The sequence below is a fragment of the Pleurodeles waltl genome, chromosome 8 (genome assembly GCF_031143425.1).
Source record: "Pleurodeles waltl isolate 20211129_DDA chromosome 8, aPleWal1.hap1.20221129, whole genome shotgun sequence".
In the NCBI taxonomy this organism is placed as follows: Eukaryota; Metazoa; Chordata; class Amphibia; order Caudata; family Salamandridae; genus Pleurodeles; species Pleurodeles waltl.
Window position 1 is genome coordinate 456,999,224 of NC_090447.1, and position 18,796 is coordinate 457,018,019.

Sequence of the window (18,796 nt, forward strand, 5' to 3'; positions counted from 1 at the left end):
TTCTAGATCGCTCACCGCCTCGTGATCCCTAGCCCCTCTCCATTCTGCTCCGGAAATCATCTCGGACCATAGTATATCTGCTGGGCGTAAGAGTCTTGCTAAGACTGTGAGCCCGAGGCTATGGCTCCTAGGGATCTTTCCCACATAGGCAGGCCAGATCATTCCGTCTGAAGTGTATAACTACTGAGTCTCATCTGTGTTTTTTGGTCAGCGCACCTTGCAACGTTGGGAGCAATTCATCCCATCGCATGCCTGGGCAGCTCAGCCAAACCACCTCTATATTGCGCAGCCATAGGCCCTGGTAGTCCCTCCTGGCATCTGTCCACTGCTTTGCTCTGGATATGTATCAGTGGTCTAGGATCCAAACCGTGTTCCATTTGGGCCTGGCTTAGTAAGAAATGACACTTAGGAGCTTGTAGATCTTATGCAGCTCTCAAATGCTCCCAACTACCAATGTCCTATGTGCTTAATGCACCTGTTGCTCAACCCGCATGCTGCTGCGGTGGATACCACCCCTATGCAGAACGAGTAGGACCCAAACAGTTTGACGGAAAGGCCCACCTTCTTCAGGGCCAGCCTTGGGACGGCAATAAATTGGAAGTGGCTCGAAAATTAGACATCTTCATGCCTGAACAGGGGCAGCCCCTTTGTGATTCCCTACACAATGTAATTGCGCAGCTGGCAGACTGGGCAGATATCCATGCGTCCCATACAATTCAGCAATTTCCTTCCTGATCGGTCTTTGGCCTCCAGAGAAGAATTACCATCTGCCCTTCACCCAGGGTTATATCTTCCCCCCAGATGCGTGCCATGCCAGCGTGTCTCCTGGACGGGGCCATGTTCTCGGTCACCCTTAAGGCCCCAAAGAACGCTAAGGTGAAGGCTGCTATAAACAGCGTCATGTCTTGCCTCCCACTGCACACCTCAGGGAGAACTTCCAGCAGAAGTCTAAGCATGGAGAAATCAATGGGGAGTCTTTTATCCATTGGCTTGGGATGCACTCTTTACCAGCACTTCATGGCTCCTCTGTGTATGGCCAGATTGGTAGGGTTCACCCCCCCCCCCGGTCAGCTCATTGTAGTAGGCTACCACGCTGAGGTGGATTTGGGCCCAGGTCTTCATATTGCCCACGGAGTATGCCTATGCTATTAACCTTTGGACATCCTGGCCTGTAACTGTAGTCTGCGTGCCCACTCTTGTTGTTTTCTTAAATGTGTCCCAGCTCTTTCGGTATCTAGTGCTTGTCTTGGGGGCAAGTGTGTTGTTCACTAACCAACTCAGGTCTTCTCCACCAGTCTCCAAAGGTGACCCGGTATCGGCGTCCCTTCTGACTCCTCTTATGGGGATAGCTCCTTGAATCTCTGCCATTGAAAATGGGGCAGAGCCTCAGCCTTCATGTTCTCGTTTGCTGGGAGGTGCCTAGCCCTGATTGCAATGTTTCCCGTTAGCAGGCAGCACACCAGATGCCTCAACAGGCCTATCACTGCCGGGCATTTCCCTGTACCTAGGCTGATTGCCTTCACAACTTCATGATTGTCTGGCCAAAGTGTGATTTGCTTATTCGCTCCACACTGTGAAGGCGACTGTGATAGGGTAGAGTTCCAGGACTGTGATGTTGTGTGTTGGCCCTTTTTTGTGCTTCCTGAGAGGCTAGTGCACCGTGGCCCAGGCGGTGCCCAATATTGCCCGAAAGCCCTCGTCTCCTGCTGCGTCTGTGAAAAGCTCCAGTTGACCAGAAGATACGCATGGGTCCCTCTACGTCAAGGCCTCATTAAAGTTGTCACTTTTCTCCAAATCCTGTTTCACCTCTGTGTTCAACCTCACTCTGTAGTGCTTTTTAAGCAAACCTTTTGTCAGCCATGTTAGCCTTCTGTCAAATGTCTGGCCTGCAGGGATTACCGTGCTGGCAAAATTGAGTTTCCCTGTCAGCTTTTCTAGTTCGCCCAGTGTGGTCTTCTTTTTGCTGTCCAATGCTTGCAGACATTGCTTGAGTTCTGTCACTTTAGTTTGTGGGAGCCAGTTGATGCCTGCCACCATGTTTAGCTCCATGCCCAGGAAAACCAGATTTGTAGTTGGTCTCCTCATTTGGCCCTGGCCAGTGGCACCCCCAATTCCTGTGCTAACTTGCTGAAGGACTGCAGCAGTGACTCTCATTCAGAGGAGTCCCTTCTTTCTATGAATAGGAAATCATCAAGGTATTGTGCACATTCTTCTGGTGTGACCCAGGACCTGAGCCGCCATTCCAAGAAACCCCTGAAAGCCTCAAAATATGCGCAAGAGATAGCGCACCCCATTAGGAGACACTTGTCATAGTAGAATGATTGCCCAAGTTTAAAGCCCAGCAGCTGTTAACTATTTGGGCGCACGATAAAAGCCGAAAGGCAGCTTCAATGTGTGCTTTTCCTAGCAGGTAAACCCTCCCTGCTGATTTTATCAGATCAATAGCATCATCCACTGCTGCGTAGGTAACCGAGCAGCTACTTTGGTCTAGTCCATCATTCACGGACTCCCTCGGTAAGTAAGATCATCCTGAATTTACCTTGCTCTTTCTTGGGCACCAAACCTAGCGTGGAGACCACCAGATTGTCCATAGGTGGCTTGTAGAAGGGGACCACTATCTGCCTCGAAGAAGTTATTTTTCTATTTTTGGTCTTGCCACCTCCTGGTTGTCCCAGTCTGATTTCAGGTTCTGAACCATTTCTTGTTGTCTCTGTGGTCCCCTGCCACTTTCTGCTTTTTGCAGTCCACTGCTGGGAGGGCCCTTCTGCAACAGCTGCAGCAATGCCTGAATATGCAGGCCTGTCCCCATTTACGCTCGTCATTGTTGTACCTCCAGCATGTTGCTGGCTCGTTCCTGTGATGCTTACTCTCTGTTGGATTCTTGGCCTTTGCCCCATGAGAAATCATATTTTCCCTTCCCCCTGGAGGGATGAAAATTTGGCTCCCGGTTGATCACTCCTCCTCTGGCCTCTACCATGTTGTTGGTAAACCCCTCAACGTCCTGCTGGTCCCATTCTATAACCGGCCAGGTCTGCATCTGTTCCCTAAACCCTTCATCGTAACGCAGCCAGGCATCCCTTTGGTATTTTTGTTGTGCTGTGTGCACCCGCTTCTTATGTAAAAACAGGGCTGCCGCACTGCTCGGGAATTTTTCCACAAATACACACGCTAACGTTCTAGATGCCCATAGCAAATTCTCAATCTTTCTCTCCACCCTTGACTTGGGTCTATCCCTCCTGTCTTCATCTTTTTATCTTGTGTCGTGAGGTCGAGGCCTGACTTGCGTACTTCTAAGAGTGGGAAAATATCTATGAACTCCTTATGCCATTTCCTCTCCTTTACTATTAAAGGGATGAGGCCTGCTAGCCCTGTCTCATTTGCCATTACCAGTGGGTCACCTGGGGATGGCCTAATGTATTTGTTGACTGGCTTTTCTTGTTCTGTTGACCCTGCCTTTGTGGGCTCATCCTCCTTTCCTTTGGCTGACCCCACTTCACCCTCCTTGTTACCTCTACCCTGTTCCCTGCCACTTGATGAGTTGTCTTGTGGAGGGTCCTTGCTGCCGCCTTTACTCGTGTCCCCTTGTGCTCTGCTCTCTCCTTCCTTTGGCATATATGTGTGCGCTATGGTGTTGGGCCCTGTCACTCTCCCTGCCTGGCTGGGCCATGGGGACATCCCAGGCCAGCAAAAGGGTTGAAAACCCATGGTGTGCCCATCCCCTTTTCCGTGAGTTTGCTTGGCTATTCCTTGTGGGGTTTGCCCATCCTCCTGTGGGTGTACACCTTGCTGCATCCCTGCTTGTGTCCCAAAGTTTGTTATAGCCCAGCTGGCTCCCCCCACACCTTGCCTTTCTCAATGCATGCATTGCTTACCATTTTTTTCCTTCTGCCACATGCTGTAGTGCTCTGCGTCACCTGCCTTGCAGTCCCCAGGTGACACAGGTTTGTCAGTAACCAGACGTTCTTTGTCACTGTAGCCTCCGTGTTTGTCGCGACTGTTCCAAGCTGCTAGCGCCGTACCACGCCTGTCCTTTTATTGGCCTGCCCTGGCTTTGTCCCCTTGTAATGCCTTGTGGCGCCCTCCACCCCGTGCCAGTGGCATCATGCTTGATGTCTGGGCCGCTGTTCTGGCTACATGCCCCTTGTACCTCCACTCTCCCGTACTGGGCTCCTTGGTGAGTTGCCTAGGTTTTGTTGCTCTCTTCCCTTTCTGTTGGCCCTTCTGCTCCAATGGGGCTTTGACCTGGTGTAGGAAACTGGCCCTTGTTGCAGTTACCCCCCCACACTTTTTGCCTGATATCTGATGCTAACTTGACTGAGAGTGTGCTGGGATCCTGCTCACCAGGCCCCAACACCAGTGTTCTTTCCCCAAAACTTTGCAATTCTTTCCACAATTGTCACACCCTGGCACACAAGTAAGTCCCTTGTAGAAGGTACCAGTGGTACCAGGGGCCCTGTGTCCAAGGAGGCTGCAGCATGTATTGTGCCACTGTAAAAGACCCCTCACCAAACACATGCACACTGCCACTGCAGATTGTGTGTGCTGGTGGGGAGAAAAAGGTAAAGTCGGCATGGCATCACTCTCAGGGTGCCATGCCACCAGCCACTGCCTGTGGCATAGGTGAGTCACCCTCTAGCAGGTCTTACAGCCCCAAGGCAGGGTGCACAATACCACAGGTGAGGGCAAAGTTGCATGAGCAACATGCCCCTACAGTGTCTAAATACATTTGTAGACATTGTAAGTGCAGTGTGGCATTATAAGTACATGGGCTGGGAGTTTGTCAGTACAAACTCCACAGCTCCATGATGGCTTCACTGAAGTCTGAGAAGTTTGATATCAAACGTCTCAGGACAATAAACCCACTCTGTTGCCAGTGTAGGATTTATTGTACAATGCACCCAGAGGACATCTTAGAGATGACCCCTATATTTTAAACAACCCTTTAGTGTGAGGCTGACCAGTCTGTGCCAGCCTGTCACTAAAAGACGAGTTTCTGACCCCCTTGGGTGAGCGCCTTTGTGCCTTGTGGAGTCAGAAACAAAGCCTGCTGTGGGTGGAGGTACTTCACACCTCCCCCTGCAGGAACTGTAACACTTGGTGGTGAGCCTCAAAGGCTCAGGCCTCCTATTACAGTGCCCTAGGGCACTCCAGCCAGTGGAGATGTATGCCCCCTGGCCGAGGCCCTCGTCTGGTGGCAAGTCTAGCAGGAAAATTAGGAAAAACAGGGAGGAGTGACCACTCCAGCTAGGACCACCCCTAAGGTGTCCAGAAGTGAAGTGACTCCCTCACTGCACAATCCTCCATCTTGGTTTGGAGGACAGGGCAATAGGGTTAGGAACGTGCCCCCCTCCCCAAAGGGAGTGGGCACAGTAAGGGTGTAGCAACCCTCAGGGACAGTAGCCATTGGCTACTGTCCTCTGGCCCCTGTAACTCCCCTAAATCTAGGATTTAAGGGCTTCCCTGAGCTTAGCTCACCAAATTCCTGGCGACCTCAAGAAGACAACAAGAAGAAAGAAGAAGGACTGCTAAGCTGACCCCCAGCAGAGAAGACAGCAGACACCAACTGATTTGGCCCCAGCCCTACTGGCCTCTCTACAGCTTCTGAAGCCCCTGCTACAAAAAGGCAACACATCCCACAGGACCAGCGACCTCCTTAAAACCCCAAGAGGACTACTTGCCCACCAGAGGACCAGGATCTTCCGATGACAGTGGCCCTGGCCACAAAGAAACTCTAGCAAAGGACTCCAGATCCCCGGATCCACCAGCCCTTCCCACTCTGCACCTGACACCCACAGTCCATGTCCAGGTGGCCCACCATTCTGGAGCAGGTCCCCAGGAGATTCTGACCTAGTGTCCACCCTGGGTTGACCCCTCCTGACCAACACAACGATGCCTGCAGACTAAATCCAGAGGACCCCCTGCCTGTGAAGGATCCGGACGAAGATACCGGACGCCAAACGGTACCCTGCACCCACAGCTGCCTGGCCTTGGGGAACCCAACCTCCAGTGCAGTAACATGCTGCAGGCGGCCCTTCTCTCTGTCTAGCCTGTGGTTTTCGTGAACCAACCTCCTGGACCCAGCCTTAAGCCTATTTGTGACCCACGGGGTCCTCCTATTCAAAAGCAATGGGAGCCCGATGCTGAGTTTGCACCCTGCACCCGGCCGCCGATGGTGTTTGTTTGATGCTGACCTGTGCGCCCCCCTCCCCTGGTGCTCTCCTAAACCCCAGGTCTGTCCTCCGAAGACACGGGTACTTAGCTGCTGGCAGATCCAATGCTGAGTGCCCCCAGTCTCCACAGGAGCCCATTTTAAATCTAGCAGCAACTTTGACCTCTGCACCCAGCCGACCCCGTGTTGCTGGTGGTGGGTGTTTGGGGTTATCTTGAATCCCAACCTGTGGACATCCTAACCCCCGGAGACTGGAACTGTAAGTCTTGAACTTACCTCAAAACTGTACTAACTTTTCTCCCCCACAGAACTGTGTTTGAAAATTCCAATGTCAACTTTTAAAACAGATTATTGTTATTTACTTGAAAACCGTTTAACTTGCCAAATTAAAACATAGTAGTGTTGATACATATGCTTACTACTTACTTGTAAATGTACTTACCTGCAATCAGAATCTTGTGGTTCTAGAAATAAAATAACAAAATATAATTTTGCTATATATAAACAATTGGCCTGGAGTTAGTCATTGAGTGTGTGATTCATTTATTGCCTGTGTGTGTACAACAAATGCTTTGTACTACCCTCTGATAAGCCTAACTGCTCGACCACACTACCATAAAAGAGAGCATTAGTATCATCTACTTTAGCCTCTGCACAAATTACAACCCATGTGTAAATTAATCAGCAGTCCCAGAACAATTTATGCAATCCAGATCAACAAGAGATAAACTGAATACCGAAATATAGAAGACTTTGAATTAGAAAAGACAAGAAAACAATATGCTGAAAGCCCAATTTTCTGTGGTTACCAGAAAAACTCCCACCAATAAACATAAACACCCATTCACTCTGGATGATACGGACAATACAATCTCTGGTGATGGGGCTTAACCAATGTAGTGGTGCATTTTTTGTAAATGGTTAGCAAGACCAATCGCCGAACGCCGGAGATGGTGAGATGAAAGAAGAGAGAGAGAACCATCACGAGGTCAGTGCTCAGCTGACACTGCGTGCTTATTTTCGCTATGGAGGGGCCCGCGGGAAGCAAGAGCAACGCTCTAGTCTTCCAGCGGGACAGTTCGGGAAGGAAGTGACGGCGAGGAGGACAGGGATTGGGGAAAAGGTAAGTGGGGGTGGGTTTAAGGGGAGGGAATAAAAGGGGTTGGGGGTGGAGGGACCGGCCTCTTTCCGCGCTCCCATCGCGCGGTTTAGTTTGGCCTCCCACCCACCCGGAAATTAGAAGAGCGATTGGAAGGACGGAAGTTAGAGTCAATTAGCAAAGGGGGAGGGTAATTGTCAATTTAGGGCAGGTTGCAAGGGCGAGCGAGCAGTAGATGGGGGAGGGTGGTGAGTCAGATGCGGGCTTGGCCACCCTTCCAGGGAATAAACAAGCAGGTGAAGGCTCTGAGTGGGGGTACGCACGAACCAAATGGGGCATGAAAGGAAAAGGGGAGTGCGTAGGGGAATGGAAACGAGATAAGGGTTTGAAGGGGAAGGATGAGCGAGGAGATGTTAATGGGAGGGCTTTAATAAAGTTACGGTTACGTTTAAAAGTTAATGGTTATGTTACTTATGCAATCCTGTCCTAATAAATGACCTTTTACACTAAATCAGCTGTCACTGAATTATTTCCCGATGACAGGCTGCTCAAACACTTCACTTCTGTTATCAAGAGTCCTGCATGGTGGGGTGGGGGTGAGGGGTGTTACAAAGACTTCAAAAATGTTTGTCATTTCAGAAAATAGTGCGCTTTCTCTCACTTAATACACCTATTCATCCGCATTCCTCTCCCTTGTAAGCCCCTCTTGTGTGCTGTGCCTGTCTATAATGTATTTCAACAGCATGTGCCAGCGTAATTATTGGGAAATCTGAAGTTAACACCTCCCTCCAATCATACTGACCAAGGTACGCCCCTGACTGCCAGTGATTGATGTCTGGCCTCATGCAGGGATGCAGCCCGCAGCACCCGAGAGTGACGCCAGCTGCGACACTGGTCTTCACTAGATATCACTAAAGACACCCAGGAAGTGAAGGGCTGCATAAAGGTAAACACTGCATCATGCGTCACATTTGCAGCAAGATGATTTGCTGCCTGGCTTCTTGATGCTTCTGGGAACGAAGATCAGGCAGCCCATAGAGATCATATCTCTAAATACAACTGTTTAATTAATAATTTTGTAGAAAAGAGACAGCAATTTTAGAGGGCCGCAGCCCCAGAGTCCTGGTGCAGAAACTGCCATTTCTTCTATATAATGTGTAACCACCCAAAGTTCTTTTGGAATCACGCTTCTCACCCCAATACAATTTTTTCCCGTGCGCCACAGTGGCTGCCAATTCTTCGGTTCCCCTCCTGTTGCCTCGTGTGGCTGTGCTGCGTTGTGTTACCTCAAGCTTCGCCTTCGCGTTTCATCTTGACTCCCTGACGACAAGACTGTACTTCCGGGTCCAACTCCCACCTCTGTGTATTGGTAGGTGCTGCAAGTTCTGCATAAAGTTCACCAACAAGGAACACAGCAATGGATTATCTGCCTACGGCTGGTGTTAGTTGAATCTGGTGCTGAATGCCTCTTTGACAGTTTCATGAAGCACTTGCCTGTCCCTCACGTACTCCAGAACATATCCTGCTGGAGAGTTTGGGGGCTTACAGATTTTGGCACTGCAGTTTCCTTCATTTGTTGTTATTCCATTTTGTTAATGGTGCACGCTGCATACGTCATATTGCAGCAGATCCATTTCATACATGTTTGTATGGATCTTGTGCTTTATTCACCTATGTCAGTTTCCTGGAACAATTTGAATGATTAAATATTCTGGGTAGCAGTGGTATTGCTTTGATTTAATCACCACAGTGTCTTTCAAACCTGTGACAGTCAGGGGTATGAGTTTAAAACAGCTTCTACATCTGGTACTATGATATCGGCCCTTTAACATCATCCTGCCTCCCACTTAAAATCAAAAGTGGTCAAAAAAGCAAGCATTGTCGAGAGAGTTATGGAAACTTGATGAGTCAAGGACAACAGCTAAAATGATGAATTTGCTTTAAGTGGGCTTGTAGCTAACTCTTTTCTAGTTCATTTGAATTTAGGAGGAAGCACCCAAGGAGTCCATACTACACAGTACTTGTAGGAAACTGGGTTACTGGTTGAGGGGGGGCGTGAAATACTACTCAAGTAGCAACTACAATCCTTGTCACAGTGAAGTCACAAGCAAACCTCAAATTAACCTGTGCTGAACCCTCTAGTAGCTTGGTACAGAGCAATCAGGCTTAATTTAGAAGCAATGTATAAAGTATGTATGCAGCACTTCAAACAGCAAAAAGCTGAAAACACAGCACAAGAAAAATCCCACACCAATTTAGAAACATGGAGTAAAATTTCATTCATAATTTGATACCAAACAACAGAAATCCAATCAGTTGAACTAGAGTTATGAGTTATGAACTTCTAAAGATTTAGGTGATAATAGCGCCAAAAAACCCAAAGCACCACGCTATCTGGTTGTGCAGGATCAGGAGAAAGTCGCAAGTTCAGGCTGACCACAAGGTGCGTGGGTCAAATACATGGTCCACGTTAGTCCTGCTCAAAGAGTTCCCTTCTCAGTCTAGCGCCAAAAGTTCCATTTGCGGTGGAAGGAGCTACGAGGAGCAGGGAGGGTGTCGCAGATGTCCATCGAAGTAGCACGAAGAGCCCGCCAGGCATTGCGGAAGGTCATTGGTGGTTTCAAATTATCCATTATTTTAGGCCATTCCCAAGGAGGGAGTTTCTCAGCAAGTTTCTAAAGAAATCAAGGGCTGCCCATAGGTCTTTATGATAGGTTCCGGAACTTCACTATGTTGTTTAAGTAAACCATACCTCTCATGAAATTTTTGATCCATGAAGCATCTCAAAGCCCTACAAGTGATGTGAGGAGAGCTAAAGTAGTAAGGGGCTTAAGCCTAGTGAGAGAATATAGCACGAGTTAAAAATGTTCTTCGCCACACTTGCTTGTGTTGGAAGCAAAGCTCAGAATCAAACAAGAGCTTCACTAGGGTTCACCCTTCACATTTGAGTATAACAGTTTCCCACCAGGCTGGAACATTCTTTTTTACAAAATGTCCCTTTTTCCACAGTAAAGACATAAGCCTTCTTTTTTGATTTTCTGTATTTGTTCTGTGGTTTGTGAGTTATGGATATTTCTGAGTTGTATGGTTTCCCCCATAAAACATTTGGTCTCCTTGGGGCTCTCTGTAGATAAGGAAAGATTTTCTTTGTGGGAATCCATAATTGTTTTTTGTATTCTTTGTGTTTGCTGGGTGTCAATCTGTAGCATGAAATCTACAAAGCTATGTAGTGGTGGTGAGTCGATTCACAGTTAATAAAAGGATCTTTGAGTCTTTCTCGCAGGCCTAGATAGAAAGCTGCTGCAGCCATCCAGCATCCATAAATGCTGCTTCCACAATTAGCTGCTGGAATTAGATAAGGTATGATACCACATTCTGCTTCCCTTGTGGGAAGGAAAGTAACAAAGCATGTACAGAAGCTCAATTTAGCTTTTCCCAAAGATAGCAATAAATGTCCCAAAATTTAATAATTAAGGGCTTTGGATTTGAAATTAAAGAAGTCACCCTCTATTTCTAATACCCTCTCTAACACATCTTTGGCAAGATAGGACAACATAAAGGTAACCTTAGCTTAAAGATTTTCAAATTTCAAATTGCTATGGCTTTGCTAGTGAAATCTCAATGGCATTGAGCCATAAATGCTTTAAACCAATATGGGGCTCCCACAGTGCTTAATTTGTAAATAAAAAGGTGCCGGTGCCCAAAGCCCTCCTCTTAAATATGCAGCTGCTGCAATTAAATGTGTGAACACGGACTACTGAGGCGGCGTAATCCTTAAACCATCTCGGACCTCTTCAACCCATATAAAGCCACTCCCTGCTCTTTCAGCTCACTCTTGCAGCTTTCTAATTTCTCCGTTTGTGTTGCTTTTTAGTTTGTCCCTCTCTCCGTCTTTCCCATATGTGTCTTTTGCTCTCAGCAAATGCTTGAGGCAGAAGAATAAGCCCCGGCACTCTAAAATAAGTGCCGGTGCTCAGCACCGGAAATAGCAAGCACAAATTAAACACTGGGCTCCCATGAACTTTTTCATTGGTGCCTAAACAGGAGTCCTACTGAGGTAATATCAAGCTACTGGATAAAGGATGAAGATCATGAAGCACTAAGGTAGATGAAGACTGAAAGGAAAGTACAAACTGAACAAAGGGTAAAATAGGTTACTCACAAGTCACAAAAGCAGAAGGTTGAGTAGGACCAAGGGAAACTAACAAGGAAAAACAAAAAAGCTGAGGAAATGAATTAAGCCAGGTGAGAAGTATACAAATAGTGAAAAGTCACAACAGCTATTTTTGCCAGACCAAGGAGCTCAGTGTTAGTCAGGCCTAAATACTCTGCCACAATTGTCCTGCCAGTGTGTCTGAGAATGCAGGTCCCCTAGTGTCTGGGGCTGCAACTCTGACTTTGGGAAGTTTAGTTTTACATATTAAACAGTGTTATTTTCATTGTCCTGTATGGCATCACTTCCATGTTTGCCTTGGCTTGTCCTTCTCTTGTCCTGAGACTTGATAATTGGCTGAACACTCCAGGAAGTTGCTGGCTATGAAGTAGATCTCTGGTGTCCTGACTAATATGTGTTAGAACTTCTATGAACTAGGAACAGCTGTTGAATTTAACTAATTGTGCTCATGGAAGTGGTAGCATTTGCAACTCTTGCAACAATTCCTACCAAATTCTGCCAATTACTGAGTGGTGCAATAATATTCCTCCTGTTTGAGCAACACAATGACAACAGGAACAGTGCAAGGCTCCAGCATGCGAGCTGGCGAGCAAGAGCAAGACTTAGCGTCTCCTAGCGTAATTTCCTTTTGTTAGGAAACCTTCCTGCACCATTTTCTAATGCAGGTGGTTCCAAGCAGTCACTTTCAGAGGGCTGCTTCTCGAGTAGCTTTTCTACTCCAGAAGCAGCAAAAATCAACTCAAAAGTGGATTTTCTAGTAACTTCTTATGGAACGTGCAGTTCAGGTATGTATTTACCACAAAACAATTTTTTTTAGTTTAACTTTTTTTTTCAACAGGAAGGAAGTGGCTCAGAGGCTCGAACTTCAACCTTCCTGTTCAGAAGGCTTATCCCTGTACTTTCGTTCATCTTTTGGTCACTTTTCATTTGGATTTTGAGGGGAAAGGATCACTCTCTTAATCTTCAATTCCTGCTGCATTTACCATTGGATTTTTAAGGATTTTTTGAGGAATCAAGTAACTTAAAGATCTTTTGAATACGTTTGTTGTTTGATGGAGAGCATGCATTTTCATACCTATTTTGATTTTTCTTCCATTTTGTGGGAGGCCTGAAGTTGCAGTCGGGGACTATTTTGCATTAACGTTTTTAGTTTTTCTAAGGGAAAAGTTTTCACAGGTTTGCAAGGGGTGGAAGACTGGATGTAAAATTTTTAAAGCATTTTTTTTCTCCATGTAATTGTATGTTGTATTGAATTTTGCTCATATTTCTGTCGGGCCTAATCAGTCCACTGGTCATGGGCAGCCACCCATTACTGGCATTGGGTATATATTAAACAATTGTTTCTGTGGTATGCGTTTTTTCAAAACATCTTTTGATTTAGGGATGGCCTTGGAATAAATACAAAATGTGTTTGTTTGTATTTTACAGTTTTCTTCAAAGTGTTAAAGTGTTTTGGTGGGGTAATTTTTGATGCCTTGGGGTGTTTTGTGGTAGGTGAATTTTTAAAGCTGAGAGATAATTTTCATTTTTGGAATTGCTGAATTAATGGTAGCGTTTTCTTCTTTCTTTACCATGCCTCCCTTCTTTTCTGGCCAACTAGCCATTGTTTGTGTGGTCTGTGTGTGTGTCTTTGCCATAGGCTACCATTTAGTCTTTGTTCTCCCTCCCATGTGGCAGGGTGGCCTTTTTGTTTGTGTAGTCAGCGTGTTATTTGCCATACGCCTGCATGTGTTCTTTGTTGTCCATGCCTTTAGTGGCCATTTTCCAGGGGGGCATTTTGTGTTTCTGGTGTTTTCCTTTTCTTCCACGTTTCAAAGCCATTTTCTAGGAACATTGATAGAAGAGGCCTATGCCTTTACGTTTTTGTTTTTTGTTGATTTTTCCCCTGACGTGAGTTTAATGTGCTTGAGTATTATGTAGGATGCATACTTTTTTTCATTTTCCCCTGCACCCCCTTGCCTCCCATAGGATTTCCCATAGTCCCTGCCATAGTTGCACACCAGCAATATTTTTTCAAGGATTATTCCATTACCCCACCACTTATAGGACATAGGCGCACACGGCGATATTTTTTTAAAGAATTGTTCCTTTTTCCCCCTGCACTTTGTACCTGTCATAAACCATAGGCACACACCAGCAATACTTTTTTAAACAATATTCAATTTCCCCCCTGCAACACCTGCCTACTACTGGCCTCTCATAGTCCTTGGAAGCACATCAAGTAAATTTGTGTGTTATTGAAATATTATGTTATGCTTTGGAATGGAAACACTATTGTTAATCATTTCTGATGTGATCTCACTAAATTATATTGTCTGTAGATTGAAACTGCAAACAGCATGTTTCACTGAACTGTTTTTGGTTTGTTTGCTTTTAAGTGCATAAGAGGCATCATCACACACAGTACAGCCAGACAGAAGGCCAGCAGTGACACACAACACCTGAGTCCTCCTCTGATTCCTCTTGTGCAGCTCAGTGGCAACTGCCAGAGCTAAGAACGTGAAGATGGCCCTTAAAAAGATTGTTCCTGCCAAAAAAGTGACCAGTGGGCAAGAGAATAAGGATATTGACATCAGTGGCATGCCACTCTCCATCTTTTGCAGAAAATGTGGTGTACCTGCTGCACCCTCTTTTGGGCAGTAAAAGGCTGGGAGCAGCACTCCTGCATCATCAACAGCACCACCCCAACCTCAAACTAAGCCCAAGTCTCTCAGTGATGCAACCATTGCAGTCATGACAACAAGCAGTGAGTCTGAACTGGATTTATTACAGCCACAAACTAGCACCCAGTTGTCACAGGAAAGTCGATGGCATGAGCTGCAGCCAGCACCAGTTCTTCCAGAAGTAAGGGCAGAACAGGAGGTTGATCTTCCTGCTGAGTAAGATGTTGCATATCAATCATTCGCTGCACAGTCTCAAACAAGAAAAAGAAAGGGTACTCCATCATCTTCTCCAAGCCCCCTTCTGATAATATGGACATGGATAGGACTCTGGCTGAGCCCGAGACCTGCCCTGAGAAACAAGGAAAAAGGAAAGTTCCTGAAAGCCTTAGAAGTATGGAAACCGGCGGTGAAGATAATGAGCCAGTGATTGTCAGTATGGAGTGTGGCACAGAGGACACGAAGATGACCCCCTCCTATTCATCCTGCTCAGAGGGATGTGGTACCACTACCACCAGCTTCCATATTTGTAAGACTCTCATTGAGACCTGCATCCACCACTACCACAGTCTAAGTACATGCTACAGGGAAGCACATGACACAGCCACCTTCGTCCAGTTCTTCAGTCACCTGCAGTGGCACGCTACAAAGTTATTCTCTGCAGTTTGGGACTTCTCTATGAATAGCAAACAGGTAGATAACATTGCAATATGCTCCATTTGCCACATGAGTGTTCATCAAGGCAAGCCAAGTTTGCACTACAGTAGTGGAGGCCAAGTATCCCATCTGAGAAAACATCACAAAATCCTATGAGAACAGCACTTTAAAAACATTGCTGCTGGTGGTGATGTGAGAGGGTACGCAACTAATTGCATAGTGATAGAAGAAGAAAGTGGGCATGAGGAAGAAAAAGATGGCGGCATTACACAAAGCAGCCCTGTCTCCAGTTCTATGCCAGAATCACCTGCATCAGCAACCTGCAAATAGCACAAGACTCATATACAGACACCTCTGCTACATACAATGATTCCCCTAAGACACACATTGAGTCTACCACCTCCTGGTTCTCTCAGGAATTCGCTGTGTCACATGCACCACGCAAGAAAAAAATCCAAGCTACTATTCTGCCATTTTTAGGCAGGAGGTACCCCATGAGTGCAACCACCCTCTGGCATGATTGTACAACAGGAAGCTAGCTAAAATGTTAACACTGGACCTCCTCCATTTTAATTTTGTGGAAGGAGTGGGATTTTTAAAATTTGTGGTGGCTAACTCCCCAAAATGGAAGCTTCCCAGTCAGGCCTATTTTGCCTGAGTTGCTGTGCCAGTGCTCCATCATGATGTGCTGCAATTGGTTTGCGGAGCTGTGCAGTAGAGTTCTGTTTATACTATCCACCTGATGACAGACGTGTGTGTCACGCAATTGATTACATGTGCACCAATGCACACTGGATCTCTTTTGTGGGGGTTAGGCAACATCTATCTGGAGGTCTCAGTACTGAAGAATGTTTTAAGGGCACTTGGTGGCATGTGGTGTTTGCCATAGAGAATCCCATACAGCTGTAAACATCTTGAGAGAGTTTAACAGCAAGATGGCTTTGACCCAGAGCTCTCAGAATTTAGCTTATTTCCATAGACAGTAACATAGTCAAGGCCCTGGCAGATAGTGGATATTTCAGAAACCTATGTTTGACACAGTGCATCAACCTGGTTGTGCAGCGTTTCTCAAAAAAAGAAGACATGGTCTGCAACATACTGGCCACATCCAGAAGAATCTGCACTTATTTTAGTCATTCTTTTAGAGCCTGGAAGCAGCTGAGGATCATTCAGGGTGCTACTAGAGTACCAGTTAGAACCCTCATATGGGAGGTACCAAATCTTTGGAACTCGACCTACTTCATATTGCAATGTCTATTCGAGCAGTACAGACCAATCACTGATTATGTCCTTTGAGGAGGAGGGAATGCAATTGGATAAAACATGACAATGGAGGTAGATAAATGGGGGCCAGTCAAGCGCCTTATACAAATGCTACTTCTTTTTGACGTTTATACATGAGAAGTCAACAAAATGGACAGTATGATGAACTAAGCAATCCATTTGTTGCATCTTCTATAAGACCAGTTGAAAAAGGTGGCACAAAGATTCACTTGTGTGAACAAAGAAGCATATAAGAAGCATATAAGTTGGTTCATAGCTTAATCCTTCACTTGATGGTTAATCCAAAGCTTTAAAGAGAGATTCTGGGGGTCATTCCAACCTCGGCGGTAAAATGCGCTTACCGCCAGACAGAAGACCGCCATAACACCGCCGCGGTCGCGGTAAACCGCCACGGTCATTCTGACCCACAACAGGCAAACCGCCAAAATACCGACATCCACAAAAGTCCGCCACACCAAAGGTCAGCGATAAACTGGCGATGACCAAACCTCCACCGTCACAGCAACAGAAATATGACCATGCCATTACGACCCACGAATCCACGCGGCGGTCTTTCAAACGCGGTATTCTATTGGCGGTACACACCGCTGCGGGCGGAATACACATACTCGTACAAAACACTACCACATTGGCCAATTCGAAATACACACACCTGATACACATACACACACCACTCCCACACACCCAATATAAAACACACACCCACAAACTTCCACTCCTAGAGATTCGTGAACACGCACCGAGAAAAGACATCCGAGCACCCAGACGCCCAATTCACTGTCACCCTGCAATATTAGCACGCACTTCACACAACACAACAATACACATCACCACACTTAGCACCACACAATCCATCCTACACATCACCCACACCACCCCATGGCACCTCAAAGACACCCCAGGTTCTCAGATGATGAACTCAGGGTCATGGTGGAGGAAACTGTACGAGTAGAGCCCCAGCTGTTCGGGACACAGGTGCAGCACACCACCATTGCCAGGAAGATGGAGCTATGGAGCAGAATAGTCGACAGGGTCAATGCTGTGGGACAGCACCCAAGAAATAGGGACGACATCAGGAAGAGGTGGAACGACCTACGGGGGAAGGTGCGTTCCATGGTATCAAGGCACAACATCGCGGTACAGCAGACTGGCGGCGGACCCCCACCTCCTCCCCCAGAATTTACAACATGGGAGGAGCAAGTCTTGAACATCCTGCATCCTGAGGGCCTCGCAGGAGTCGGTGGAGGAATGGACTCTGGTAAGTCTCATCTTCACTACTTCATCCCCCCCACCCCACCTGCATGCCAACTCATACCCCCACCCTCACCCCCACCCCCATCACAACTACCCCTTGCAAATGTCTCACCATCACAACCCACCCATCCCAAAACTTAGCCCTGCATGCGGCCCCAAAGCATGGACACCCATCACCAAAGCATGCCCAATGCACATACCCATCACCCCCCCCAAAACACCGTCACAACAGCCCCCACAAAGGAATGCCAGCACTGGGGTACACGGGCACCCACCCATTGCATGCCATTGGCACACACAGAAGCAATAACCATACTTTTATACCCCTGCAGGACCCGAACGCCAGGTCACCGCGCAGGAGGGTCCACAAATGTCCACTCCACCCCCAGAAGAGGCCCACAGTGATGACAGCAGCTCTGTCTCCCTGGATCTAGATGACCAGCCCGGTCCATCGGGGACCTCGGGACAGTCGGTTCCCCTCAGACAGTCACAGGCCACAGCAGACCTTCCACCCTCTGGGAACACCAGCACAGCACCCACCCAGCGGGCCCATACCTCTGTCCCCAGGACACGTCAATCAGCGGTGTGTCCACCACTACAGGGAACCCAGGTTAACCCACCACCCCAACAACAACAGGGACCTGGGGGCAGTGGTAGTGGGCACACGGTCCAGGGGACGGAGGCCCAGGGAAACAGGGGAACAGGGGGGTGACAGGCCAAGGGAACCCACTCTCCACGAGGCCCTCTCCTCCATCATGGGAGCATACCACCGCTCCCAGGAGACGATGGCGACGGTCCTGGCCAGGTTTCAGGAAATTCAGCTTCTGCAGGAGCAACAGTATATGGGGTTCAGGGAGGAACTAAGAAACATCAGTTCCGCCATGGGTACCATCGTAGTGGCCCTGAATGAGTTACTCACCACATTGCGGAACACTGTGGCACCTCAAAGGGCCCTTGTCACTAGCATGGACCAAGAACTGGCTACCACCTCCGCCGGCGCTAGTGGACAGGAGGCCTCGACAGAAGACCAACAGGCCACCAGGACCCCACCCCCTGCAGAAGGAGAACCACCCCGCAAGCGGGCCCTGAGATCCAGGAAGAAGACAGAGTAACATGTCAGGACCCCCACCAGCAAAGGATACCGCCCTGATTGTCATCCCACTGTCCCACATTGTCACCCTGTCCAACTTTAAACTGCCCCTGCTCCACTTTCCACAGGCATTTGGACAATGCACCTGTGATACTGATAGTCTGGACTCTGCCATGGACAATCCTCCACCATCACCCCTCACCGATTTGCAACCACCCATCCAAATTAGAGCACTTGAATAAACACACTTATTGCACATAAACAATCTGGAGTCTGTCTGTGATTTTAACAAATGTATTAGACATGACAGTGCCAAAATGTTTATTCACATTGTGATGCCAACAAACCGCTGTCACACAGCTGTAGTCCATGGGGAAACAAAGCAGATGTCACGCAGTGGGGCCCACAG